This window comes from Lithobates pipiens, unplaced genomic scaffold (assembly GCF_037356315.1).
Source record: "Lithobates pipiens isolate NorthernLeopardFrog02 unplaced genomic scaffold, aLitPip1_a1.2 Scaffold_23, whole genome shotgun sequence".
Lineage (NCBI taxonomy): Eukaryota > Metazoa > Chordata > Amphibia > Anura > Ranidae > Lithobates > Lithobates pipiens.
In genome coordinates, this window is record NW_027507785.1 from 70,178,436 (window position 1) to 70,191,977 (window position 13,542).

A 13,542-nucleotide genomic window follows, 5' to 3' on the forward strand; every position below is an offset into this window, starting at 1 on the left:
TCAAATCTATTTTGTAGTATCAAAAAAAAAAAAAAACAGGTTTGCCTTTTAATCATTGTGATAACAATTTAGGAGGACTTCACTTAGGAGCTTTCACTTCCACAGCTACAGAGCAAATTAATTTTGCATGCTACAGGGCCTAAGGCAGCTAACGTTATATAAGGAGACAGTGATCTTCATACTTTCAATTCATTTTTTCCATCTATCTTATAACAGAAGACAGATATGGATATAAAAAAAAAAATCACAATGGTTTATTTAAATGTTAACTCTATTTTATTTTAAGCCTATATTGGGGGTGGTCTCTATGTTTATCCCACCTGGGTGATACTGTAAGCTGTATGTTTTGAAATTCTGTATGTTCTATTGTTGTTGTCCATGTGCCTGTTATTTCTTCCGGCATTAAATAAAAGAATTACAAAAAAAAAATGTTAACTCTATGCTGTTGTAAAAAAAAATATAGCAAATAAAGAGAATAATATAACATATACCATTGCTAAACAAGCCGTGTTGTAATGTAATGTTGTCAAAAATTACCTTAAAGTGGAGCTCCACCCAAAAGGGGAAGTTCCACTTTAAGCACTCCTGCCCCCCGTCACATTTAGTATGTAATTTTTTTTTGGGGGGGGGGGGCAGGGGTATACCTAGAGCATTTGGCACCCGAGGCAGATCCTATATCTGGCACCCCACCTTCACTGATCATGTGTATATGCACTCAGCCCCTTCATCACACCTCTACACATTCAGTCCCCCTCACACCTCTACGCACTCAATTCCCCTCACACCTCTACGCACTCAGTCCCCCTCACACCTCTACACACTCAGTCCCTCTCACAGCTCTACGCACTCAGTCCCCTTCACACCTCTACGCACTCAGTCCCCATCACGCCTCCACGCACTCAGTCCCCCTCACACCTCTACGCACTCAGTCCCTCTCACAGCTCTACGCACTCAGTCCCCTTCACACCTCTACGCATTCAGTCCCCCTCACACCTTTACACACTCAGTCCCCCTCACACCTCTACACACTCAGTCCCTCTCACAGCTCTACGCACTCAGTCCCCCTCACACCTCTACACACTCAGTCCCTCTCACAGCTCTACGCACTCAGTCCCCTTCACACCTCTACGCACTCAGTCCCCATCACGCCTCTACGCACTCAGTCCCCCTCACACCTCTACGCACTCAGCTCCTCTCACGCCTCTACACACTCAGTCCCTCTCACACCTCTATGCACTCAGTCCCTCTCACAGCTCTACGCACTCAGTCCCCCTCACACCTCTACGCACTCAATTCCCCTCACACCTCTACGCACTCAGTCCCCCTCACACCTCTACGCACTCAGTCCCCCTCACGCTTCTACGCACTCAGTCCCTCTCACAGCTCTACGCACTCAGTCCCTCTCACAGCTCTACGCACTCAGTCCCACTCACGCCTCTACGCACTCAGTCCCCCTCACACCTCTATGCACTCACTCCCCCTCACACCTCTACACACTTAGTCCATCTCACACCTCTATGCACTCAGTCCCCCTCACACCTCTACACACTTAGTCCATCTCACACCTCTATGCACTCAGTCCCTCTCACACCTCTATGCACTCAGTCCCTCTCACACCTCTACGCACTCAGTCCCCCTCACACCTCTATGCACTCAGTCTCCCTCACGCCTCTATGCACTCAGTCCCCCTCACACCTCTACGCACTCAGTCCCCCTCACACCTCTACGCATTCAGCTCCTCTCACGCCTCTACGCACTCAGTCCCCTTCACACCTCTACGCACTCAGTCCCCCTTAGGCATTAGACAAATGATAATTCACCTTTAAAAATGAACATTTAAGCCCAAAGAATGAGTTTACACTACTATGCTTTTAAATGGAATATGCATGTAAACAAGCATAAATGCGCATACATACACGCATAAACGTGCACACACACGTGGCATATGAGGCTTTTTTATGCCAATACCTGGCAGAATGTTTGGAGAAAAAATGTATACATCTGTGTGCATGTAGCCTTATACTTTTATTACCCTTAATCCTACCTGTCTATACTTCCCTTCATTGTTGGCCTACTGCTGCTGTCTGAACACATGGATTGGTGCCTTGATCAATTGTAATCTTTTATTTAGCCCTAAGGTTGGCCATACATTTGACAATGCTTACAGAGGCTTGATGAATGTCATTCCAAAGTACTTCAAAGTTGACACCCTGATAATTAAATAGTTCATGATGGGAAGCAGCTTCCATTTACAATGTCATCTTATTCATTTATCTCTCAATATCAAAAGTACCTGATTAATTACCTTAAAGTTCATTAAATCTTGTTTAAAAAAATACAATGAAATTGTGGATTCATATTGATTTTATATTTTTATGCATATAATTTCATTTTATTTTATTATCAAGATTTAATATGAATTTTAAGATAATCACCCAGGTACTTTTGATAGTGATAGATTAATGAATAAGGTTACTTTGTAAATGGAAGCTGCTTCCCATCATGAACTATTTAATTATCATGGTGTAATTAGCAATTTGGCCACAAGGTTGGAGATTTAATAACAGATTAATAAATTGCATAATGTAATTTTATATATTAAAAAAAAATATATATATATATATATATATATATATATATATATATATATATATATATATATATATATATATATATATATATATATATTTTTTTTTTTTTTATTATTATTTATTTAATATGGTTTATTAATTCATATTGTAATAGCAATTTGGCTGTATGGTATGCACACAGCCACATCTGCTGTGCTCATATAAGCACCCATTTCCATCTTAATGATATAATACTTTAGCTTACCTTCCAACCCATTCATCCCAATGAACAGACATGACCCGCATTCCTACATCCTCATTTCTGCCTGACTGCTCCTCAGCTAGGCCCCCCTGGTTCCCCATTAAAGAGACATCACCAGCATTCTTACATTCTCCAAACAATCAGCATGTCTATCCTCTCTGCCCTCGACCAATCTTTTATTTACATTTCCAAGGAAGCCACGCCCTGGAAGGTTTGCCTCCAACCAGCTAAACACCTCCCACAAAGGTTGTGACCTCACAGCAGTAACACAGGATGTGAATGCCCATATAAGGACAATACAATGCAATACAATTCAGAAGAAAGTACCAACCACACGCATGTATACATTTAAATAGTCAGTGACGCAAACTGACTAAATTCTTTCAATGATGGAAACCATACAAAACCAATGAACGATGACTACAATTCCGTTGCTAGAAATCCTTAATATACATTGTTCCAGAGAACAATGTATACCTGGATTACTCTACACCTCCTTGTGGATGGAAGGTTAGACACGGATGTGCACTGCCCATCTCCATGTGCTGATCAGACACAGCAGAGACAATGAGCACACATCCGCCTACAACCAATCCCTGCAGAGCAAGCATATGCCCCCAGACGATTGTCTGTACAGTGTACAGGGGCCCTTTTGCTGGCGGACATACCCCCACTCCGCAAACACATTTTTCCAATCCCAAGAAGTTATCCACTATCTAACAGATCTCAACCAGCGTCAGTCTGCCCCAGTCAGCTCTTTTAGAGCGGGCTGGGGGAGAATGAACACAGGAGAACTCTTATGACAATACATATAATAAATACATCTAAAATTTTCCACAACAATATGAATTGATGTGAAGATATATTTATGAGGTTAAATTAATTTATTCTCCAATGTCTGAAGTTCATGGTTCATAAGTTGCTCCCATTGGTAGCAGTGTGTATATATTCAGTGATCCAGCAGCACTTTCAGCTGATTCCCTTGAAAATGTCTCCTATGATGAAACACGTCGGAAGGGCTAGTGCTGACATCATCATGTTGCCAGACTCCCACACTTATAACAGTGTACAACGAAGAGTACCTTTTTATAACAAATAAACAGTGGATGTGGTTTTACACTTTAGAGTATTTGTAATTTATATCTTTGCCGGTATTGTGCCACATCCTTGCTAGTGAGGCCTGTAGTTCCCAGACTCCCATCTATACATGAGTGCACCTGACAGATCTCTTGCTTCATTGAGTGCTACAAGACAATTTGTTGTCATTGACGTATCACGTTTTGTATTTGGATGTGTTTTTGAGTGCTGCTGTACACAAACTTCTTATGTTATTTCTTAATTTTTGTTGTATATTTGCCCCAAGCGTTGCCTTTATCTTTTATGAGACATTTTTATGTTTTGGCACTTAGATTGGCATCAAGTTCTCTATGCTCAAATGTTACAACCCTGTGCAATAGTCTTACATTTTATGATCCTGTTCCATTGCCACGCAGAAAAAAATGGAGTAGATAATGCAATATGAAAGAATCTGTAAAGCTCAATGGTTGTCCTTGATAAGTTCGTAAAAGAAGGCTTTCTGCCCATTTGTTCAGCCCTGAGATGACACACATAGAAATTTTCTTGCACTGAATGTTGTTTGTTGACAAAATAAACACGTAAAACTGTATTTTACCGAGCAGCAGGAATACTCAAGGATCGAATACTTTGTATGGGGTAGAAAAATAGAATGTGCAGTGTATCACAAGTCAATCCCCTCAAGCTGTGCTGTATGAAGTACAGTGATGGACCAAAAATTGCCAAATAAATTCCTCTTTGGAGGAAGAATTTTTTTTTTACATCATTTAGGATAATAGGATAATGATTAGTAAATCAATGGAACACCATGATTAAATCAGATCAGGTCAGGTTATATTTCTTTAAGTTAAGTCTGTTCTTGTAACAGTTACAGGTATTCATTTATTATCTCTTACAAAGATCTCAGTACTACCCCTTGCGATACCTTCATCTTCTTTTCTCTACAGAAGAACAGAATGAAGAACATCACCACCATCTCAGCCATTGTCCCTTGACTAGAGCCCAAGGACTGATTTTTAATAATAGATATAAGGCAATCATTTATATATATATATATATATATATATATATATATATATATATATATATATATATATACACATATACACACACACACACACACACACACACAGTACCTCACATTTTTGTAAATATTTTATTATATCTTTTCATGTGACAACACTGAAGAAATGACACTTTGCTACAATGTAAAGTAGTGAGTGTACAGCTTGTATAACAGTGTAAATTTGCTGTCCACTCAAAATAACTCAACACACAGCCATTAGTGTCTAAACCGCTGGCAACAAAAGTAAGTACACCCCTAAGTGAAAATGTCCAAATTCTGCCCAATTAGCCATTTTCCCTCCCCAGTGTCATGTGACTCGTTAGTGTTACAAGGTCTCAGGTGTGAATGGCGACCAGGTGTGTTAAATTTGGTGTTATCGCTCTCACTCTCTCATACTGGTCACTGGAAGTTTAACATGGCACCTCATGGCAAAGACCTCTCTGAGGATCTGAAAATAAGAATTGTTGCTCTACATAAAGATGGCCTAGGCTATAACAAGATTGCCAAGACCCTGAAACTGAGCTGCAACACGGTGGCCAAGACTATACAGCTGTTTAACAGGACAGGTTTCACTCAGAACAGGCCTCACCATGGATGATGAAAGAAGTTGAGTGCACATGCTCAGCGTCACATACAGAGGTTGTCTTTGGGAAATAGACATATGAGTGCTGCCAGCATTGAAGGGGTGGGAGGATACAAGAAAAACAGTGACGCAGCGCCAATCTAAGTGCAGCAATATTGTAACATATTTATTTAAGTAGTAATGCACTCACTCGAAAATGGATAAAAGTAGGCACATCATGGTAAATGTCAGATGGACAACAGGGTTCCAGAATGATCATCCAGGCATCGCTGTGGTGCCTTGCTCGGTGGCACCAGTGGTTTCCAGTGTCCCGGGCTAGAGTGTACAAGAGGAATCCGTCACTCAGGAAGTCCCTGGTCTCAGTGGGGGGAAGCTATGACGTGTGCGGGTGTGGAGCATGCATGCTCCTTCATCGGGCTTCAGATGGCGCTGCTGAGCAAAACACCACAGTGATGCCAGTAGGATTGTTCTGGAACCCTGCTGTCCATCTGACATTTACAATGATGTGTCTGCTGTTACAATATTGCTGTACTTAGATTGGCGCTGCTTGTCTATTTTTCTTGTATCTCCCCCCCAAAGTTCCTCTACTCTCCAGCGTGCTGCCTTCTCTGTGCCAGCTATACTCCCTGTAGTAATCACCCAGGCTATGGATTTTCCTTAAAAACTCTGCACCTCTATCAGGAATCATTCTTAACATTTTTATTTATTTACTCTCTGCTGCTCATTTGTCTTGGACTATTTGTTCAGTATCCTGACTTTTTAACCATTCCCTCACCACCCCAGACAACACAGCTTTGCCTGCTGCAAATTGTATATAAAGTGAGAAAAAAACCGCGCTATCCACAAACAACAAATAAATAATAGCTGCCAGCACCGCAGACTTACTGCAACAAACAAAATGGTGAAATAATAAAAAAGGTGCAGCGCTTAGATTATGACAATATCTATATAATCTTTTACCAGTGTAAATAATATAATCAACTTTAATAGTGAAAAAAACTCTGCATAAATTAACACTATTAATGATTCTATGTTTTAGACAACACTAAATCCAAATATACAAAAAAAATTGATATACGTATATCCACCAAGGTGAACGTGTTAAGAGTCCATAAGTGAAACAATATGGTGACAAAGTGCAATATCTTGAGAAGTTATAGTGACTTCAGTGAATACTTTGCAGAAATCCACCACCACTTGAGAGGAGGCTTACCAGATGTAATGGACCCAGTTAGGTATATACCTAGTGAGTCACACGAGTTTATTGATGTAAAACAGCTGGCAAAACTTGTAACTTCTCATGGGTACCAGAGTAGACAGAGAGATGACCCAAAAATAGATGAAATGGCTATCCACCTTTTGGGGTGACTGAGGACAGAGATTCTTCCACGTATATTATAGGCCAAAAAGAAGAAAATACAGCCTCATAGTGAAATACCGTTTAAAACTTTTATTAACATTAAAAGCGTAAATGGGTACTCACATATTACAGGCAAATACAAGCATGGAAATAAAATCTGGCAACGCAGTGGCATCAACGGATGCTCCCCAGATGATGCCTGTTTAGGAGAAACGCGTCGGGAAGGGCTCGTTGATGCCACTGCGTTTCCAGATTTTATTTCCATGCTTGTATTTGCCTGTAATATGTGAGTACCCATTTACGCTTTTAATGTTAATAAAAGTTTTAAACGGTATTTCACTATGAGGCTGTAATTTCTTATTTTTGGCCTATAATATACGTGGAAGAATCTCTGTCCTCAGTCACCCCAAAAGGTGGATAGCCATTTCATCTATTTTTGGGTCATCTCTCTGTCTACTCTGGTACCCATGAGAAGCATCACAACTAGGGTTGTCCCGATACCACTCTTTTTAAGCCCGAATACAAATACCAATACTTTTTTTCCAAGTACTCGCTAATACTGATTACTGATACTTTTGTGTGACCGTTTTCAAAGCACAATACAGATTAGGTGGCACTGATATGCAGCACTGATAGGATTAGGTGGCGCTGATGGGAACTGATATGCCACACTGTTGAGCACTGACTGATGGCTGGCACTTATGGGCACTGGTATGCATCACTTACCCATGGGCACCGACTAATGTCTGGCACTGACAGATGGTTGTCACTGATGGGCATTGGGCACTGATAGGTGGCATTTATGGACACTGATGGGCAGGCACTGAAATGCCATGAGAGGAAAGGCTGCCTGCGATGCCCATCTTGGTACTCCTTGCACTCGTCCACATAAAAGCAGCAGCAGCTATCTTGTTACACCCAGCCCAAGCTATATGGCCTGAGTGTAATAAGATATCCGCATCTGGCTTACTGCGGCCAAGTACAGGGTGTACCAAGATGGGAGTCGAGATGTCCAACCGCTGACGTCGACATGGAGCATCACTTCTGTTGTACCGCCCACTGACTTCTGGTTGCGCCAGGTCGCCTAATCTAATGAAACACCGCCTCTCCCTAATCTAATGAAACACCGCATCGGGAGCATTTGTGCGAGTACAAGCACAAATGCTTCGTATCCGTACCGATACTGGGACAACCCTAATTACAATAGAGCCATTAAAGTGGAACCATAGGCAAAATCAAAGCTGGCCTATATGATGCAGTCTGTCAATATCAATAAAGGAGAAGTCCAGCCTGAGATTTTTAGGCTGGGCTTCTCCTCTGGGTCACTGGAGTGCAATTCATTTTGCACTCCTGTGACCCGTTTTCAGCAGAGAGTGGTCTGAAGTCCACTCTCCGCTGACGTCACTGCTATCAGTCGAGGCAGCGCGTCACCCCGAATTCCCAAGTCCGGATCCGCCAGCTGCCTTAACTGATGCCAGTCTCAGCGAGCCTCCACAGCTCAGTGCTCCAATGAGCATGGAGGATCAAAGCAGGAGAGATGCTGACTGACAGTAAGGCATTGCAGTGTGAAAATAGCAAATATTCATTCGCTATGGTCACACAATTGGGTGGGATCAGGGCACACTCTCTGCTCCCAAGCCCCTCCCCCCCGGCTCTAATCAGGTGCTTCAAAAAATACACCCCCTCCCGCCCCTGCCATAGGAATCCATGCGATTGGCATCCTGAAAGGGCTGGGCACATGGATAGGGAGGCGGCAGGTGGCTAGTAGGGTGTAGAAGTTTATAATGGTGCACAAAGAAAACCTGTGACTTGGTGTAACTGTAAGGCAGGCTTGATCCCCACCCCCACCCCCCCCAATGGCTTGTGTACAATTTTTGGGTAATTTTTAGGCATTTTGCCAAGGCACCCCTGACAAAACTTCAAGGCACCCTGGTTGAAAAGGCTGCTCTAGTATGATATCAGCCTTAAGCAGGATCAGAAAGTCGATTGCTGCACCTCATTTCACAATAATACTAAACTCTATTAGACATTTAATACCAAATAATGAGAATTTGCCTTCTTAACATTGCTTTTTAGAGCATTTATGTACCCTCCACGTAACATGGCCAGGACAATTCTCATTTATTAACATTGTTTAGCAGCTCTTGTTAGCATGTATTCTGCAAACATACAAAATTAAATATGTATAATCTTCCCACACAGAAAGTGTAATCTTCCCACGTTGAAAATCATTCTGTGCGAAAATATAACAGTATATTAAAGCTCCAGTTTATTCTGGTTAATATTTTGCCCTACCTGGTTCCTTCTTACACCCCCCTTTCACCATATGTTAATTACATTTTTAAATGCAACCTTTCCATTTTTATTATATACCTTATTTTAGACCCAGTAATGTTGTCAATGGGTCTCCCTGTATCTCTATGCAATGTAGATAGATCATGGCTGGTGAGAGGGGCAAGCAGTACATATGTTCCCTAAAAGGCTAAGTTCCCCTTTGGTAACATGTGTAGTGCTACCCCCATCTGAGCCACTTCATAGGATGGGTATTCTGTTCTTTGCCTCAACCTCAGTCCCTCTGATACACTAGGTTGGGTGTAGAAACATACAATATCTCAGGAAATCACTGAAAAGTAATACTTAGTAACCAATAGTAGTGTTATGTCAAAGTAAACTGTCACCAAAACAGGTAGTAAAGGCAAGAATATATTGTCAGCCAATATGGTTGATAACTAGGCGAACATAAAATGGATTAACAAAGTTAAAATACAATTTAGCATACAATGTGATTAACAGTAAGGACTAGGCATAAGATGAGATTTGGCATCCAGATCAGCATAAACAGTAGCTAGGCCACCTCCAGGGCTGGTCTGGGACAAAAATGTGGCCCTGGACTTCTTCCAGGCCGGACCACTTTAATTTTGCAAACATGCACAAAAACAGTATATAAACTATACGCAATTGCGCAAAAAACATAAGTAGAAACATTCCACTGTAAATATAAACAGATTTTTTTTAACTCTTTTAAAAGAAAAAGATTCCAACATTACAGATGCCTTTAGAATGACATGTGCAAGTTATATAAAAGGTACTGGGCATAGGACAGAACATATATCTGTTCTCCAAGTTTTACAACATTTATTCTTCTGTATGAAAATGTGTTAACTGAAAATATACTCTAACTACATCCTCACTCACCTCTATTATTTTACTTATTTATTCTCCTCTGCATTTTACTCCACCTTCCTTATCACATCACTGCGTGAAGTGGAAGGGCTAATGTCATACAGGAACATTGCTACAACCTCATTGGCTGGAATTTCAGAAACCGGCATTGCTGCATGGCCATTGGCTGCCTTTCAACAATGCAGCGGCGCTGAGGCTGAGCCGGGTTGTGCACTATGAATTGAGGTGATGGGTATTGTGGATGACAGGTCTCTCCCATACCAGCCAGCCGGACAAACCCACCCCAATCTCCCAGGTGGCCGGCCAACCCCCGATGGACACCCAAGGCCCCCCCATTCACTGGCCATTAGCCTTTCTACTTTTTTTCTCTTTCTCATATAGGCAGTACAGCGTTGCTCAGAGATAGGCGTGGACCAATGCTGTGGTGGAAAATTTCCAAAGTACATACCTTAGTGAAGGACACCAAGGTACATTTCAAATTAAAACCATCAAAAAAACACACTGTCTACTCTCTGGCCTAGTTCTACAAGTACAAATAAGTTTAAAATAACATTTATATAAAGACTGCTTGTGGTATATATTTATATAAGTGCCCACAAAATTCAGCCTCATCAGTGCCCACAAAATGCAGCCTCATCAGTGCCCATCAATGCAACCTTACTGTGCCCATGAAATGTAGCCTCACTGGTGCCCATAAAATGCAGCCTCTCCAGTGGCCATCAAATGCAGCCTCACCAGTGCCCACCAAATGCAGCCTCACTGTGCCCATCAAATATTCACTATTTTCCAAATATGCATTAAGTGCTGATACCTGGCTTTTATGGATATGAGATTGAAGACTTCCTGGTTGAGGACCCAATCGCCCTCTCTCAGCTGTGTTCTGCTGAGTAAGTCCGCCACCACATTCTTTTCCCCTTTTAGAAACACCACCGATAGGGAGAGTGTTTGGCCTTGGCCCAGCTCAGGACAACGGGATTCTGCTCCTCTCTCTCATGTCGCCTTGCTTGTTTACATATGCGATGATAAGGAGTTGTCTGAGCGCACTTAAATGTGGTAGCCTTGTAGTTCCCTCCGGAAGGACTTGAGTGCCAACCGGATGGCTTTCAGTTGCTTCCAACTGGATGACCTTTTGAGCTCCTCGTCCCTCCAGGTGCCTTGTATCAGTAGGGTTCCTAAATGTGTGCCCCAGCCTTTGCCGTTTGCATCTGTGATTACCACTGTGGAGCCCGGGATGAGCCACAGACGACCCTGCGACAGGTTTACCACCTTCTTCCACCACCAGAGGGATATTTTTGGGGAGGAACGTATGGTAAGGTTTCTAACAACTCCTGGCTGTGGTCCCATACTTTTAGGACAAAGGATTGCAGGGGATGAAAATATAGCCCTGCCCACTGAACTGTTGGGATGGTTGAAGTTAGCAGACCCAGAGTTGACATTGCTGACCTTATAGAGACCTATTGGTTGTTTTGGAGAGAGGCCACTGCCTTGTCCAATTTCTGTAATTTTTCTGGTGGGAGAAAAACTCTCAACTGAGTGGAGTCTAGCAGATACCCTAGGTAGGTAATGCGCTGAGATGGAATCAAGCTGGACTTTTCCAGGTTCAGCAGCCACCCCAAACCTGTCAGGATTTTCTTTGTCAGTTCAAGATGTCTGGATAGCTGTTCTGGAGATGCTGCGAAGGAGCAGGTCGTCCAGATATGCCATTATTGAGACTCCTTTGAGTCTCAGAAAAGCCATGGCTTCTGCCCTGACCTTTGTGAATATTAGGGGTGACAAGGATAGACCAAATGGAAGTGCCTGAAACTGTAGATGGATTGTTTCTCATTTTATGTTGGATGGAGAAACCTCTGGAATGCTTCTGCGATAGGGACATGGAGGTAGGCATCCTTGAGATCTAGTGACGCCATGTAGTAATTCTGGGGTAGCAAGGCTCTGACCGTAAAGATTGATTCCATACAGAACCTCTTGTAGGATGTCAACTGGTTTAGGGATTTTAAGAGGGCCTCTGCCTTCACCTGGGAAGGTGTGTGACTAGGAGTCTTCATGGGGGTGGTCTTGTAAATTCCAGGTGGTACCCCCTCCTTATGATCCCCAAGATAAAATGACCACTCCCCACTGTGGGAGGAAGGTCTCCAGTGTTCCTCCCACCATGTTTGGAACGTCATTGGCTTTTTCAGGGCTGTTCAGGAGGATGCAAAATCGTGCCTCCTCTGCCCTTGCCTCTTTGGCTCCAAGTTTTCCTTTCCCCTTCAGGCTCCCCCTTAGTTTCTGTGGATTAAACCCTTTCTTTGTCTGACCTGGGGGCTTTCTTTTTGTATGCCATGCGGTCTAGCACAGTTTCTAGACCTGGGCCGTAAAGCAGATCTCCCATCAGTGGGATCCCACACAGTTTAACCTTAGAGGTACTATCGCCCAGCCACGTTTTTAGCCAGAGGGCTCTTCTGGCCAGGTTGGCTAGAGCTGAGGTTCTGGCAGACATGCGAACAGACTTTGTTGATACATCCACTATATATGCCACTCCTCGCAAAATAGTAGGAAAAAATGCCAATATAGTTTCCTTGGCAGTTCCCGCTTCAATATGAGCTTAAATTTGGGAAAGCCAATGCTCCAGGTTTACGGGTCACTACTGTGACAGCCATTTCTGGTTTCAGATTCCCTATAGCTGATTCCCAGGTCTTCTTTAGGAGGGAATCCATTCTTTTATCCATATTATCTGCTAGAGCTCCCATATCCTCAAAGGCCAGATCTGTATGTCTGGAAAACTGGGAGAAGGAAGCGTCCAGTTTGGGGTTTTTATTCCACATGGACGATGGATCTTCTGAAAATGGGAACCTTCTTTTCAAAGATTTAGAGAAAAAAGGTTTCCGTTCAGGATCCTGATACTCCTTCCTTACTGTTTCTACGAGGACATCACGGACTGGGAAAACCTTATTTTTCTGTTCCCCCAAGTCCCTGTACATCTGGTCGTGGAGTGTCAGGGGTTTTTTGTACGCCTGAATTTCAAGGGCGGTGTAAATTTCTCCCAAGAGGTCCTCTACCTCTTCTAGGGAAAGCTTATATCTTGAGGGTTTCCTGGACTCCCCATCCCGGTCCTCTCCCTCTGGCTCCTCCTGGGAACCAGAGGCTGCACTATCCAGATCTTCCCTAGACTCCTCTCTGGAGGCCCGGTAGCTCCCTCTGCTGTTGGGAGGACCCTGTGCTTGCAAAGGGGTTGTAATTTGGGGTGCAGGTGAGGGATTAGTTGGAAGCTGCAACCCTTCAAACAAAGATTTAAAAGACTGAAAGATGGTATAAAGTTCCTTCACTGAAGTCGCTAACCTCAATTCCTGCTCTGATTCCCTTTCTCTGACTAAAGTATCTATAAAGTCTTTGCACAATACTTTTGTCCAAGATTCCACTAGGGTATCACTACAAGAGGTGCACTTTCTCCTAGAGCTATGTAAC